This window comes from Benincasa hispida, chromosome 11 (assembly GCF_027475165.1).
Source record: "Benincasa hispida cultivar pf3 chromosome 11, pf3_genome.v1.1, whole genome shotgun sequence".
NCBI lineage: Eukaryota > Viridiplantae > Streptophyta > Magnoliopsida > Cucurbitales > Cucurbitaceae > Benincasa > Benincasa hispida.
The window spans coordinates 86,605,612-86,620,254 of record NC_143488.1 but is presented as its reverse complement, the minus strand read 5'-3'; positions in this window follow the sequence as shown (position 1 = coordinate 86,620,254).

The following is a 14,643-nucleotide window of genomic DNA, read 5'->3' as shown; positions in this document are numbered from 1 at the left end:
AGTATTGTGTTTATGTTCAACTTTCAATTCGAATAACTCTCTCCATTGAATTTGTCAAAAGCTAATAGTTGTATAATTTAGACATGTTGAAACATAAACAAATTCTATAAGTAAATTGCATCTAAATCAAATTTTAGCAAAAATAATAAAGTACCCGTGTTTCTTTATTTATTTGCCACGATACTTTAGTTATTTAGAATAGATGCTATCAAGGAGCAGTCAAATACTCCTTCACTAAAACAAGACATTGTTGACCAAATACTATATCCTAAGTGTATGGAGAAATGAGTTATTTACACTAAGGTGTTATGTGTGTGTGCAAGAAGATACAAAAGGGTAGAGTAGAGAATGATGGGTCGTGTGAAAATGGATTTTGATGCAAGTGATATGCATCGATCTAAGTTGGATGTACACGAACAAAAATATAATGCGAATGAGATGACTTGTTTATCTTCGTTTATGCGTTAGACTCTATTCAACACTTCTCAATGCGAATATCATACAATACCTATCTCTAGAATGTATGCGTCAAACACAGGATGTAATAAAACACTAGTGCGTCTATCTCTAGAAGTACTAGGCATTCTAACTTGATGTTGACTTACTTATTCTCCCGAATAGTTTATGCTAAAGATGATTTTATCAATTGATTTAGTTGGCTTAAGCGTTTGAAATGAAATTTTGCATGAAGTATAGATGCATCCAACATAAACAAGAAATAAACAATGGAAAAGTATGATAGATTAAATATGTGAATTTATAAAGAAACTGATTGTCTTTACAAAACCAATACTTAATCAGATGGAAAGATGAAAGCAATAAGTAAGATGAAATAAAATAAGTCAAGCCGCAGAGTACAATCTCTTGTCCTCTTTGGCTCAATTCTAGTTGTGTACAACCACTTGTGGAAGAAATGGAAGAAGTGTCTCTCTCGAGCTCGGCTTCCTCCGTTCCTTGATCGGCGATGACAGTGGTTCTTTTCCCTCTTGTTCTTCTCGGCACCACAGCACAGCTCTAAAAATCTAAAACTAAGACTAAGCTAAAACTGAGAGTTGAGAACTTGGAACTTCGAACTCTAGTGGGATTTCTTCTATTTATAGGTGTTGGTCTTCTCCAACTTGATGATAGGCAGCATTAAATTCCATACCTTGGTCAGCCGCCTGACACTCAAATGCTTTTCAGACGCCGCCCGTTACAGGTGCCCATGCTTGCAAGTGGTGATTTGACACAAACAACATGAATCAATGAATCTTCCTTGCGTTGAATCCCTCCGACTCATGCTCATGCATTAGACTTTGCCTGCGACACTTTTCTTAATCATGTGTTAGCCTCTTGTTGAGATCCTGCAATATCATGCGTTAGTGCTACAGTACTTTAGCAATATACATTCTTTTGCATGAGTTTTATAATGTTCGAGTAATTCCATGCGTTTTCTCTAAAAATGATGAGATTTTATCACTAAAGACCCTAATTTTTCCAACTTATGAGCCACAATAACTTCTATTTCTACAAATTATCAATGTCTAGGTGATAAATCAGATTTAAAACCCCACACCGCTCACGCATGCTCATAAAATCGATTAATAACGCTCAGTTTATCGGCTAAAATCCCCAAGTAGGAGGTGTTATGTAAACTGTCAACTTAAGTACCTCCAGCCTTAGACAGGATTATAGACCAGTTGAGTTTGTATAAGTCCACCCATTTTATAACTCTTATAAGAAAAATAGACATACTATAACATTCAAAAAAGCATTTCATACATTAATATACCACTTATATTAAACTTATGAAACCTACTGATGCATATTTATACATTATAACTAATTTATAACATATATCAATGCATAAAACATGTTTTTCTATGGGGGAGATTTTAAATCTACATGGCATACAATACGCACATACATGTTTAAATTACATATAACATACATCACATGCATAAGATATTTAAACAAAACATGATATGGTTCAACTTAGGCATCCTAAGCAAGCAATAACTAAATTATTACAATAATAAATTCAAAAATTATTTGAGGAAGCCTCTAGACTGCTCAAACCACCCCCAATCAGACCCGAACCACCCGAATGGCCCTTCAAAGCTACAAAAATGGCTTAAACAATCCAAACTAGGTCAAACTGGACCCTAAACCACCATAATGGTTGAATTCAACCATTCCCACAAACTGATTCACGGAAGCACACGATTCTAGGCTAGGATGAGCAACATTACAATGCTCCATCCCAGCGTTGCAACGTCACAGTTTCTAAGAAGAACAACATTGTAACGGTATCTGGGTAGAGTCGCGACACTGCTTGGCAGAAGCTTTTTCTCCAGTTTTTTTAGCTGAGCTTGTCTGCTTCAATCTTCAATTACAACCTAATTTCGACTCTATTCGCTCTTGTAAAATTACAGACCCTTAATCAAACATTAAGTCTCATTAACCAAGAGCCAATTACAAATATAAAACTTGAATCAAAGAGAAATCTAATGCCAAAGTTGATTGAAAAATCACGTCAGTCATCAAACATGCAATGTTAGAAATTCACCCATCAAACTCAAATTAACGTTAATTGAGTGTTTAAATAATGCTTTGATACCAATTGATAGATTAAACATACAAAATGAAAAAGCAAACATAATCAAGAAGCACTCTAATTACACTTAATTTGAGTTTGAAAGCATGCAAAGACAGATTTACAAAAGGGGAGGGTTTCATATGAAGTATACCTATGTGGAAACTCTTCAAATCCTTACTGAATTTCATGAATTAGATCTTCAAATCAGTAGTGCACTATCAAGAGAGTCTTCTCTACTATTCTCAACCTTGGATTGAGTGATGAAAACTCTCAATTAAGTTAGAGTTCAAAGGGTTTCAAAGAGAGTTGAGAGTAAAAGTAAAAAATTGAAAATTCCACTGATTTTCAATGCATGATTTGAAAAATATCAAATAATGTAGCTTTTATCAAGTTTGTTCATACAAGCACTACATTCATTCAGCAAAATGACACTTCAAATTGCACTAAGTGAGTGGCCTAGGTGTCAAGAATCGGAAAACCCCACTAAAAAACCCCAAACATGGGACTTTTCCACTTACAAATTTAAAATTCAAATTTTATTTAAATTAATTTAAATTAATTTAAATAATAAACACAATTTCTAAATTTAAATTTATTAAATTTGAATAATAATTTTACTTAAATAATTAAGTAAACAAATTTAATTAATTAATTAATTAACAATAATTTAATATCAAATATTAAATTAATAAAACACCTAATTTAAACATGAATCATATTCATGTAATTAATATTTAAATACTTTAAACTCTCCAATTTACGTTTAATTTCAATAAATTAAAATGTTTAATTATATTGAATATAATTATCTAAACACTTGAATTTGAACATTTCAAATTCAAAACCCTAATTTCGAATTTTGAACACTTCAAAATTTGCTTAATTTTGTAAGCCAAGGTGCTAATGTTTTACGAGGTAGTAAAGAGAACTTATGGACCTATAGATCATGAGCTCCAACAATTTGAGATTAATCGGTTACTCTTTAACTCGAGTCAATCAATATTCATTAACCACCAAGACATACCCCTATAGCTCGATGGTTGCACTCTCCTCATTGTAGATATATTTCTGTCCACCTGATTTAACAATGATCAGTAAGTAGATCCTTCACAGGTCGTTCGTATTTACAGCTGGGTTAAAATTCTCGTTTTACCCCTATAAATACATCTTGCTACTTAAGCTCCCACTGATCCTCTATTGAACAATTGGTTTATAGTCCAACTAATAAACCATGTCCCTCTCGGCCATGTGAGGGCGGGGCCCTTTTGTTCAACTGTAGGAATCAACACGTAAGAGAACAACCTATCTGCTAATCCTAAACTGAGTAGAAGTGAATTCCCTCGTGCAAAACTATGGCCCCAGCTATCTATCCGATCTTATCCTCAAAATGGAAGACTTATTGAGCAGTGTTGTTGAACTACTTTCACCTATGTAGATCAAAGGATAATCCCAAATAAACAGGAGTTTCTAGTTAGCTAAGGATTAAGATCGAGTTACCCTAGGTCATCGAATTGAAATAGTCAGTTCTAATAGTAAACGGTCATTATAAAGAAAAGTGACTATTTCGTGGTCCGGTCTTATGCAAAACTCTTTTGCATACGATACACCTACTCATATGTCTCCACATGAACAATTTCAGGATCACGTCATTTATATTATTATACAAAGTACGCCGCATTCATAGTGTTCCCAAGATGAGGTACCCAATCTCATCCATATATTTATAGACCTTTTTGCCTATATACTATAACTTGATACTCTTTTATGTCTCTATAAAGTTACAATATTCATGCAATAGTCATGGATATATTTATTGGATTTTTACTACATAAAGTGATTTCAATAACACTTTTATTGAATAAAAACTTCAACAATACTTTTATTGATAAATAGAATATGTTTCCATGATTTACGAACTATAAGGTTGAGGACATTCCCAACAAAAAGAAGCATTTTTCATCAGAGCATCTATACCAATTTCATTTTACGAAGCTAAAAGAAAATTACGTGACTTAGGACTAGGCTATGAATCTATTCATGCTTGCAAATACGATTGCGTCCTATATTGGAAAGAATTTGTCAATTGGCAACAGTGACCAGTATGTGGTAAGTCTCAATACAAAGTTGAAGATGGAAAAAGTAAAAAGATTCCACATAAAATTTTACGAAATTTTCCTTTAATACCAAGATTGAACCAATGATTTGCATCTAAACATAGTGCACCTGAAATGAGGTGGCATAAAGATAAACGTGTTGAAACTAATGGAGTGTTGCGACATCTAGCTAATGCTGAAGGGTGGAAGCATTTTGATTGTTAGTTTCCTCAGTTTGCTTCAGACCTACGAAATGTTCCTTTAGGACTAGCTTTAGATGGCTTCAATCCATTCTGGAATATGAGTACTTCGTATAGTATGTGGACAGTGGTGCTCATTCCTTACAATTTGCTACCTTGGAAATGCATGAAAGAGACAAATTTCATTGTCTCCCTTCTTATACTCGGGCCGAAATCCTAGAAAAGAAAATTATATTTACTTATAACCATTGATTGAATAGTTAAAGAAGTTATTGAATGATGGTGTGCACACTTATAATTGTGTTAACAACGGATACTTTCAACTATGTGGGAGTTTATTGTGGACTATTATTGGCTTTCCTACGTATGGTGACCTATTTGGATGGAGTACTAAATGTTACCAACATGCCCTATTTGTAAAGAGGATACTGTTGGGGTTTGTGCCCTAAAGTCTCGTGTCCAGTAGTTTGTAAACAACTTTGTACAAACACTTGTGATGTATAATATAAATGATATTTACTTCACTACTTCACTTTGCACATTTAGATGTTTTTTATTTTTACCACAAACCAATAAACTTAATATCCCTGGTTGTCTTTATGTAACTTAAGCATGTATGTAATCACATACAAGTGGATCATGTCTTAAGTGACAACAAAAATAGTCTGTAGTATATGGATAGAGGAGGGAATCCTTATCTTGGTAACACTACGGACGTGGCCCGCTTTATGGAATTGTTACAAATGTTGTGACTTGTCATAGATGGTCTGATTCTGATCATTCGTGTAGAGGACATGCGAGCGAGGGCGTCCTATACAAAGAGTTTGTATAAGACTTGACCTCGAAGTATTAATGTCTTGTCATATAACTCTGTTCATGACTAAGACTTCACTTCACTAGGATGACCATAGGTAACATGACCTCAATCCTGAGTGAGTTGGGAACTCCCGCCATTGAGGGCAGTCCTTTGATTTGCATGGGTGCGAGTGGCCAGAACACCGACACAAACCTACCATTTTGAGGATTCGTTTGATTTGGGAGCTGGGAAATCAGCTTCACAAGATGAAGTTCACTCATTCTCCAAAGTAGGGGTAAGTAGATAGATTGCTCTCTTAAGGGCTAATCCTGTGGCTTGAACGATGTGGCGCCACAAACCTTCTCATGGCTCGAGAGATGTTCACACATAGTAGGACTACTTTGTATTGTTCATTAAAGGGGTCAGTGGTACTTAAAGAGGAAGATGTAATTATAAGGGTAAAATGGTAAATTGGCTTGCTGTAATTACGAGCATCTGTGAATGGTCATCGTACTGATGATTGATTATATCCAATGGACATAGAAATACATCTATGGAAAATTTTTCTGTGATCTGTGTGCAAAAACAATATCTATAGGGGATTTGGATTGATTGCAAGGAAACATTATAATCATACTTTGTAAGTTAGAAAAAATATTTCCACTGACATTTTTTGATGTAATGGTGCACCTATCAGTTCATTTACCCTATGAAACAAAAGTTACAGGTTTAGTTAGTTATAGTTTGATGTACTCTATCGAAAAAAGTTTATGGATATTAAAACAATACGTAAAAAACAAAGCACGTCCTGATGGTTTTATAGCAGAAGTGTATATAACGAATGAATCGTTGGTATTTTGTTCTTTGTACATAACTGGAATTGAGACAAGGTTCAATAAAGATGAAAGAAATGATGAAGACTTCCAGAGAATGAGATATTTGGTGAATTTTCAATGTTTAGACAAAATGCATGACCATTAGGAGCACCAAGAGTAAGAACATTATCAAGAGAAGAGAAATGCAGTGCACATTGGTATATCTTGAACAATTGCATGGAAATAAAATCTTATCGAAACTCTATTTTGAACATTCTATTGTAATTGATGATTTTGATACAAAGTAGGAAATAGAAAATTGACATATCTTTCTTATAAGCAATATTTGAGACTAATTCGACATGAAACTCAGTGTTTGGATGATTTATACAAAAGGCACCAACGAGACTTTTCTATTTGGTTCAAATCTCATGTAAGTATGTTATTAAAAGACAAGTAATAATTCCATTTAATTAATGTGAGTGACATTAGTTTTTAATATCTAGTGTGTTATACTGAATTAACAGGTTCTTTCATTGCGTTAAAATGGAGATATGTCTGATGATATATATTCTCTAGGGATGGGGTCGAATTCAAAAGTGTGCTCGTACAGTGGATGTATTGTTAATGGAGTACGCTATCATAGTATTGAGCGTGATAATTGTCGGAGTGCACAAAATAGCGGGATCATGGTGCTTTCAGAAAGAGAAGGTGGAGATGATCTCCATAGTTTCTATGGTGTTATCAATGAAGTCTTGGATTTCTAGTATGCCAAGAGAAGACGTGTAATTATGTTTAAGTGTACATGGTTCGACACAGACCCTAAAAAGATCAATAGAGTACACATGGATTTAGGGTATATGTCAATTAATACAACTCGTCATTGGTTTATTAACGAGCCTTTTGTATTTTCTAGTAAAGCTAAACAAATGTTTTACCTCGACAATACAAATAGGATAATAATTGGAAAGTGGTGCAACTAATACAAAACAAGCGCGTGTGGAACATGTCAGAAGTAGAAGAACGTGAGAATGACTAATCTAAATTATTAGAAGTTGTGAATAATATTCCTTGTACAATTGATGAATCATTGAACGATATCAATTTATGTAGAGTTTATGTTGATCCTATAGTCGTAGAAGAACAAATAAATCAACGAGTTAATGATGACTTCATAAATGTCGAGGAATAGGATGTACAATCATCTTCTTATAGGAGTTCAATCTCGATGAATATCTTTATGATACGGAATAATCATGTAAATATGTATCTTCTTTTTCATTTCACAACTTACGTATTGTTGTATAACATATATATTTTTGTTTGCACAAGAACAATGGTAGGTCATATTAATGATGAGACATTAACGGAGTATTTAGAGTCCGAGCATATTGAAGCATCATCCACCGTGGGAGATAATTCAAGTTATTTTAGATACACATTTTATTTTTATAAAAAAAATGTATAATTTATATTTAAACTAATGTTTAATTTGACTAATGGATACTCTTATTCTTCAAAGGCCAATTGTACGACTAATAAGATGGGACACAGATACTCTCGGAATATTGATTTGGATAAATATGTTCAAGCATTAAGAGAATTCCTATCAAGATCGACCCTGTATGAGAGAAATCAATTTGTAATAATGCAACAAAGTTTAGCAATGTCATTGATACCAACATTCGGGAATCCTTTTCTGTTCGTTATGGAACATGGAGGGAGGTACCAATAGAAACTAGAAAGTTAGTTAAAAGTCGATTAATGGTAAGATGGTTATTTGATATTTTACAAATTATATATATGCATTAGCATGGATACTAATTAGTTTTTTTTTTCATTTTAATTCAGAACCATTTTATGTTTGACTTGTCCAACCAACTGGTCAATGATTTCATCGATGAACATATGAAAATTTCGTTTAAAGGATACAGAGGGAATTACACAAACACTATAAAAAAAATATGCAAATTCTGAAGAGGCACGAGCACTCACCTGATCAACTTAAAGACACCATCAAAGATTGACACTTTTTATGTATCAAGTTTGAATCAACCGAATGGAAAATAAGAACTTTTTTTGTTTATTTTGGTTTACTTACATTTCAATTACTTATTTCCTCTTAATTTCTTATTTTCTTAGAAAGTGGCAGAAACTAATCAAAAGAATTGGTCAACTCTAAAGTACACTCATACAGCTGGTTCTAAGACTTTCATACGCATACGAGAATCCATGAATCCATGATAGAAATAAAAATATTTCTATATTTGATTCTAAGAAATAATTATTAATATATTCTATGTGAATTTTTTTACAGGAAGGACCTAATGGTCAAACAATGGACCTAGTAGAATTATTCAAGCATACGCACTCTAAAAGTGACAACACGTTTGTTAATCAGGCCACTAATGATGCATATGTAAGTTTTTAAATGTAATATAACTTTATTTGTATACAATTTTCATACAATTCTTAGCCCTAATTGTTGATGTAGCGTCAAATGGTCAAGCTGAGAGAAGCATCCAACCAATAAGGGTCTAAACCGATATCGGAAGAAGAAATATGCGAGAAGTTGTTAGCCACAGGAGTGGGCCTTGGTAGGACACCAAAGTGTAAGAAATCAAAAAAAAAATAATAATAAATTATCGTCCAGTGCATCCTCCTCGAAATTTATAGAGGAGAAACAACAAGAGATAGAATCCTTAAAGGCTAGATTGGCTAGATTGGACGAACTGGAAGAAAGAAGACAAACTGAGATAGATGATATGAAAGCTATGATCTTACAGCTCATGAGAGATAAATCGAACTAGGTATGAGCTCTTCAACTTTCGTAGTAAACTAATTAGAAGATTGTGTATGGTGTTATCCTACAATTATGGTAAAACATAAACGTATAGTTCTGTAAATTATATTTGATGTTCTGAAGTTGAGTTTGTGGTTAAAATAACTGGGTTGGAGGAAGGGGATGAGATTGAATAAAGTTCATTTGAATGTGTTCATGTTCTTATGTTGGGTTTAAAATTGCTATAAGGGTAAGTGAATAATTATGTTTAAGTTTAAGTTGGGTTTCACGTTCTATTTTGGGTTTGAGATTCAAATATGTAGATATGTGTTGATTTGTTTTAGTTCTTAATGTTCTCAATTCTATGTTGAGATTGAGAATAATTTTGAGATTAGTATATGCTATTTTTGAGTTTCCGGTTAAAATAAGTTGGGGGGGGGAGGATTGAATAAACTTCATTTGAATTTGTTTATAGGAAGCATGTTGCATGCATAAAAAATATGTTATAAAGAGTTATAATATATAGTATGCATGTTTAGGGTTTCAAGTATTTAATATAAAGTGTATAAATCTAAGAAAGTAAATAAGTATGTTGCAGGAGAAACCAGAATCAATAAGCACTCTAATTACACTTAATTTGAGTTTAAAAAACATGTATGAAACTATTGTCATAGAAAAGGGTTTCAGAACTTGTACCTTTGAAGAATCCATGAAATCCAAGTTGTTATCCACGAATTTGACCTTCAAATTAACAGTAGACTACCAGGAGTGTCTTCTCTACTATCCTTTAACTCAGATTGTATGGTGAAAACACTAAATTGAGGTCAATTGGGTTAAGAAAGAGGAGGGTTTGGGAGAGAGTCTCTCAACCTCAGAATTTCCAACATCATGGTTCTCTTCAAAACTAAGATTCGGCTTATTCAACAGGATTAGCCATGCAAGCACTTATTTAGCTGCTATATGACACCTTAATTAGCATGTCAATTAGCAGCTAAGTGGGAAAGATGTCTAAATTGGATGAAACCACCCCAATTGAAGAGAAAATGTTGGAAAAATCCACTCAAAGTGGAATTTCCAATTTAATTTTCAATTTTTCTATTTAATTTAATTTTCACTAAATTAAAAATAAAAAATAAAATCTGAATTGATTTTAAAAAATTGAAAAAATATTTTATTTAAATAGTTAATTAAATAAATTTAATTAATTATAATTAATTAATAATTTAATATCAAATATTAAATTAATCAAATACCTAATTTATACATGAATCCTATTTGTTTAAATCAATATTTAAATATTCTACTCTCTACGATTTCGTTCAATTTCAACAAAATTAAACGTTTTAATTATGTCAACTAAAATTAACTAAACTCTAATTGAATTTGAACACTTCAAATTCAAAATCCTAATTTCGAATTTGAACATTTCAAATCCACTCAATTCACTAATCCAAGATATAATTTTACGAGCTAGTAGAGGGACCTTATGGACCTACAGATCATGAGTTCCAATGATTTGAGATTAATTGGCTAAACTTTTTAAATCGAATGAATTAGTATTCATTAACTACCAAGACACACCATTATAGCTCGATAGTTGCACTCTCCTCACTGTAGATATATTTTTGTCCACTTTAACCATAATTAGTAAGTCGATTCTTCACAGGTTGTTCGTATTTACAGCAAGGTCAAAATCATCGTTTTACCATTGTAAATACATTTTGCTCCTTAAGCTCCTACTGGACCTCTATTGAAGAATTGGTTTATAGTTCAACTAATAAATCATATCCCTCTCGACCATGAGAGGGCAGTGCCTCTTTGTTTGAAACCAGGAGTCAGTACTCAAAGAAACAATCTATCTACTAACCCTAAATTGGGTAGGAATACATTCCATCTTGCAAGACTATGTCCCCAGCTATCTATCTAGTCTTATCCCCAAAATTGGAGGCTTATTAAACTGCTGTTGAACTATTCTCACCTATGCAGATCAAAAGATAATCCCAAATAAACAGGATTTTATAGTTAGCTCAGGATAAAGATCGAGTTACCCTAGGACATCGAATTTGAAATAGTCAGTTTTAAAAGTAAACGGTCATTATAAAGAAAAGTGACTATTTCAAGATCTAGTCTTACGCAAACATCCTTTGAATAGGATGCCTCCACTCGCATATCTCTACATAAATGATTTTGAGATCACATCATTTGTATTAGTATACAAAGTGGGCCGCATCCAATAGTGTCACCAGGATGAGGTACCCAATCTCATCCATATACTTATAGGCCATTTTGGCTATAAACTTAAACTTGATCTATATTTATGTCTCTACATAAAGTTAAAGTATCCATACTTTAGCCATGGATTCGTTTATTGGATTTTATAATAGAATGAAATATAAATAACATTTTATTAAATGAACAACTCAATAATACTTTTATTAATAAATAAAATATATTTCCAATATTTACGAACTGCGAGGTTTAGGACACTCCCAACAATTTCTCACTTGGACTAATACTCCAGTGAGTTACAAATATATACAAATATATATAATGTACATAATGTTGAGATACAGAGAGAAATACAATCAACTAGGGCATTTATATACCTTTGATATTCTCCCACTTGCCCTAGATTATGAAGCTCGTAGTCCAAGTCCCACCATGTGGCCCTCGAATACTTTAGTCATGAGGGCCTTCGTAAATGGATGAACAAGATTATTTTCAAAGGCTATCTGCGTGACTATCACGTCTACTCTGTGTACTATCTCCCGAATGAGATGGTACTTTCTCTCGATGTGTTTCCCACGTTTGTAGCTTCTTGGTTCCTTTGAATTGACAACTACTCCACCATTATCACAATACAGTGTGATAGGCAGATACATATTTGGAACCATTTCCAAATCTGTCAGGAACTTTTGTAGCCATATAGCTTCTTTAGTTGTTTCACAGGTAACTAGGTATTCCACTTCCATCGTGGAGTCAACGATAGAACTTTGCTTGATGTTTCTCCACACTATAGATCCTCTGTTATGAGTGAAAACTAATCCTAAAGTAGATTTTCTAGAATCTACATCAGTCTAAAAATTAGAATCAGTGTATCCCGTAAGGATCAAATCCTTAGGCCCATACACGAGCATATAATCCCTTCTTCTCCGGAGATACTTAAGGATGTTCTTAACAACAGTTCAATGATTATACTACTAGTGAAATTGGATTACTTGACGTTTTTCCAATGTCAATTAAAAGGTATACTTGACACTTATAAAAGTGTCAACTATTCGAGTGCCAAGTATAGTGTGATAACTTGACATTATAAAAACGTCAAGAGAAATAATTCTTGACACAATTTCCGTGTCCAGAAATATGATACATTTGACACTAATGACATGTTCAGTGTATTAATTCTTGACACTTATTATTGTGATTACTCTTGATATTTTTTATTTGTCAAATATATTTTTATCTTGATACGAAATAAAGGTCAAGTAATCAAATTCTTGACACATTTCCATTGTCATCTATGTTTTTTTTTTTTCCAAATTAAACATTCAAATTTAATTTTCATTTCTCATTTCCTGCATTACATTTGTTCCAATAAGACAATTCCATCAACTAAACAGTTGCACATATATTTCAGGTCTACATATCAGCCCAATACATCCATGTAATAATTGAGAATACTAAAATAAACAATTCCATTCTTCTATTACTCATGTCTACGTGAACGGTTCCAAAATTTACAAGAAGAATCCTACAACAGTACGATAATTCCAAAATTTTACATTACTCTATCAACCCACCTCAATATATGATAATTTCACAATTGTAAGACCAATCTATATGTGTTATGTATTCCAAAAAACACAAGACTAAAATTCTATCATCTACCACACATTTCTTTGAAGTATATAACCTATAATGGCTAAACAAAACATTTACACAAAAAAAGTTTTGGGCATTCACATGTAGCCACATACACAATTTATAGGAAGTCTATCAGATATAGCGACCTAAATATTCAGCCCATTCCATGCGTACTTCATCCAATTCAAGTTGCGAGTACAAACTTCTCGTATTAATCTATAAAACATAGAAAGTGAGATATACATATTTATTTACTATTTACACTATCTATATTGTTACAATATATATAAGTAATTTAAAGACATACCGCATCTGTTATAATATTCTTCTAGCTACGATTTCTCGCATATATCTCATAATGTAATACCCACATTCGACAGTTCCCACTTGTAAAGGACACTACAATACAAAGCCAATAATTAATACACATATCATACAGATGTATTAAATAAACATCATTCTATTAATTTTTTCAATGCTCTTATACTTACCTTTACTGTTTTCCAGAATGTGGTTTTTCGAGTCCTTTGCAAAATTTTTTGAGACTGGAAAATGGTCATTACCCTACATTCGTCAAAGAGTATAGTATAATATTCAGAATGAAATAAACTTTACATCGAAAAAAAAAAAACTCAAGAAAAGTTAGCTTACATATTTGTTATGTATTTGGTATCTTCTCGTGAACTTGTTCTCGATGAGTCAAGATAGTACACCACGTCATCATACGTATTGATAACAATTAACAACCAATGATCACTAAATAAATATACATAAATAAAGTCTTCACTCTTTCGGCCAAAACCAAAGAGCTCAACAGGTAGTTGGAAGGAAATACTAGTCTTATCAACCATTACCTTTTCAGCGTACTTGAGAATAAACTTCAAGGATATTGATAAATTGGATGGTGCACTAGTAACTTCATTCTCTTTCAGCATCGTCTTTGAAGCTTCTTCCTAGCACAATGAAGATAGAACATGAGTAAAATGTTCATTACTAAATAAGATAGAAGAACATGGGACTTATACAATTCACCTTCAAGATCGGTGGTACACTAATAGCAATCAGTTCCTCATTCTTTCCTGCGTTCTCTGAAACTTTCTCCTAAAACCACTAAGTTATAATTTTATAAGTAACTAATAGTAAATTTACCTCATAATACAATTCACCTTCAAGATCTGTTGTACAGTAATAACTTATATCTCCTTCACCTTCTTCCCTTCCTTAATCTTTTGGATTTTATTCTTGGAGCAACTACCATGCTCAGATCTTGGGCTGTTTTGAATTTGATCTTCCAACTCCTTAATGCGCTTACGAAGTGCTTCATTTTCATCAACAATTTTTTTGTGTGTATCCTCTCTTTTTCCTGTATGGAAGTAAACAGTATGTGTAATGAAACCACCCACCCCACATACGCATCCACCATATTTTGGAGTACCCAAGGCTTGAGTCAAAACATCATTCGGTGAATCATTTTTTTTTTTTAATTTGGAAAGTGGATCTTTATTCTTTATGATC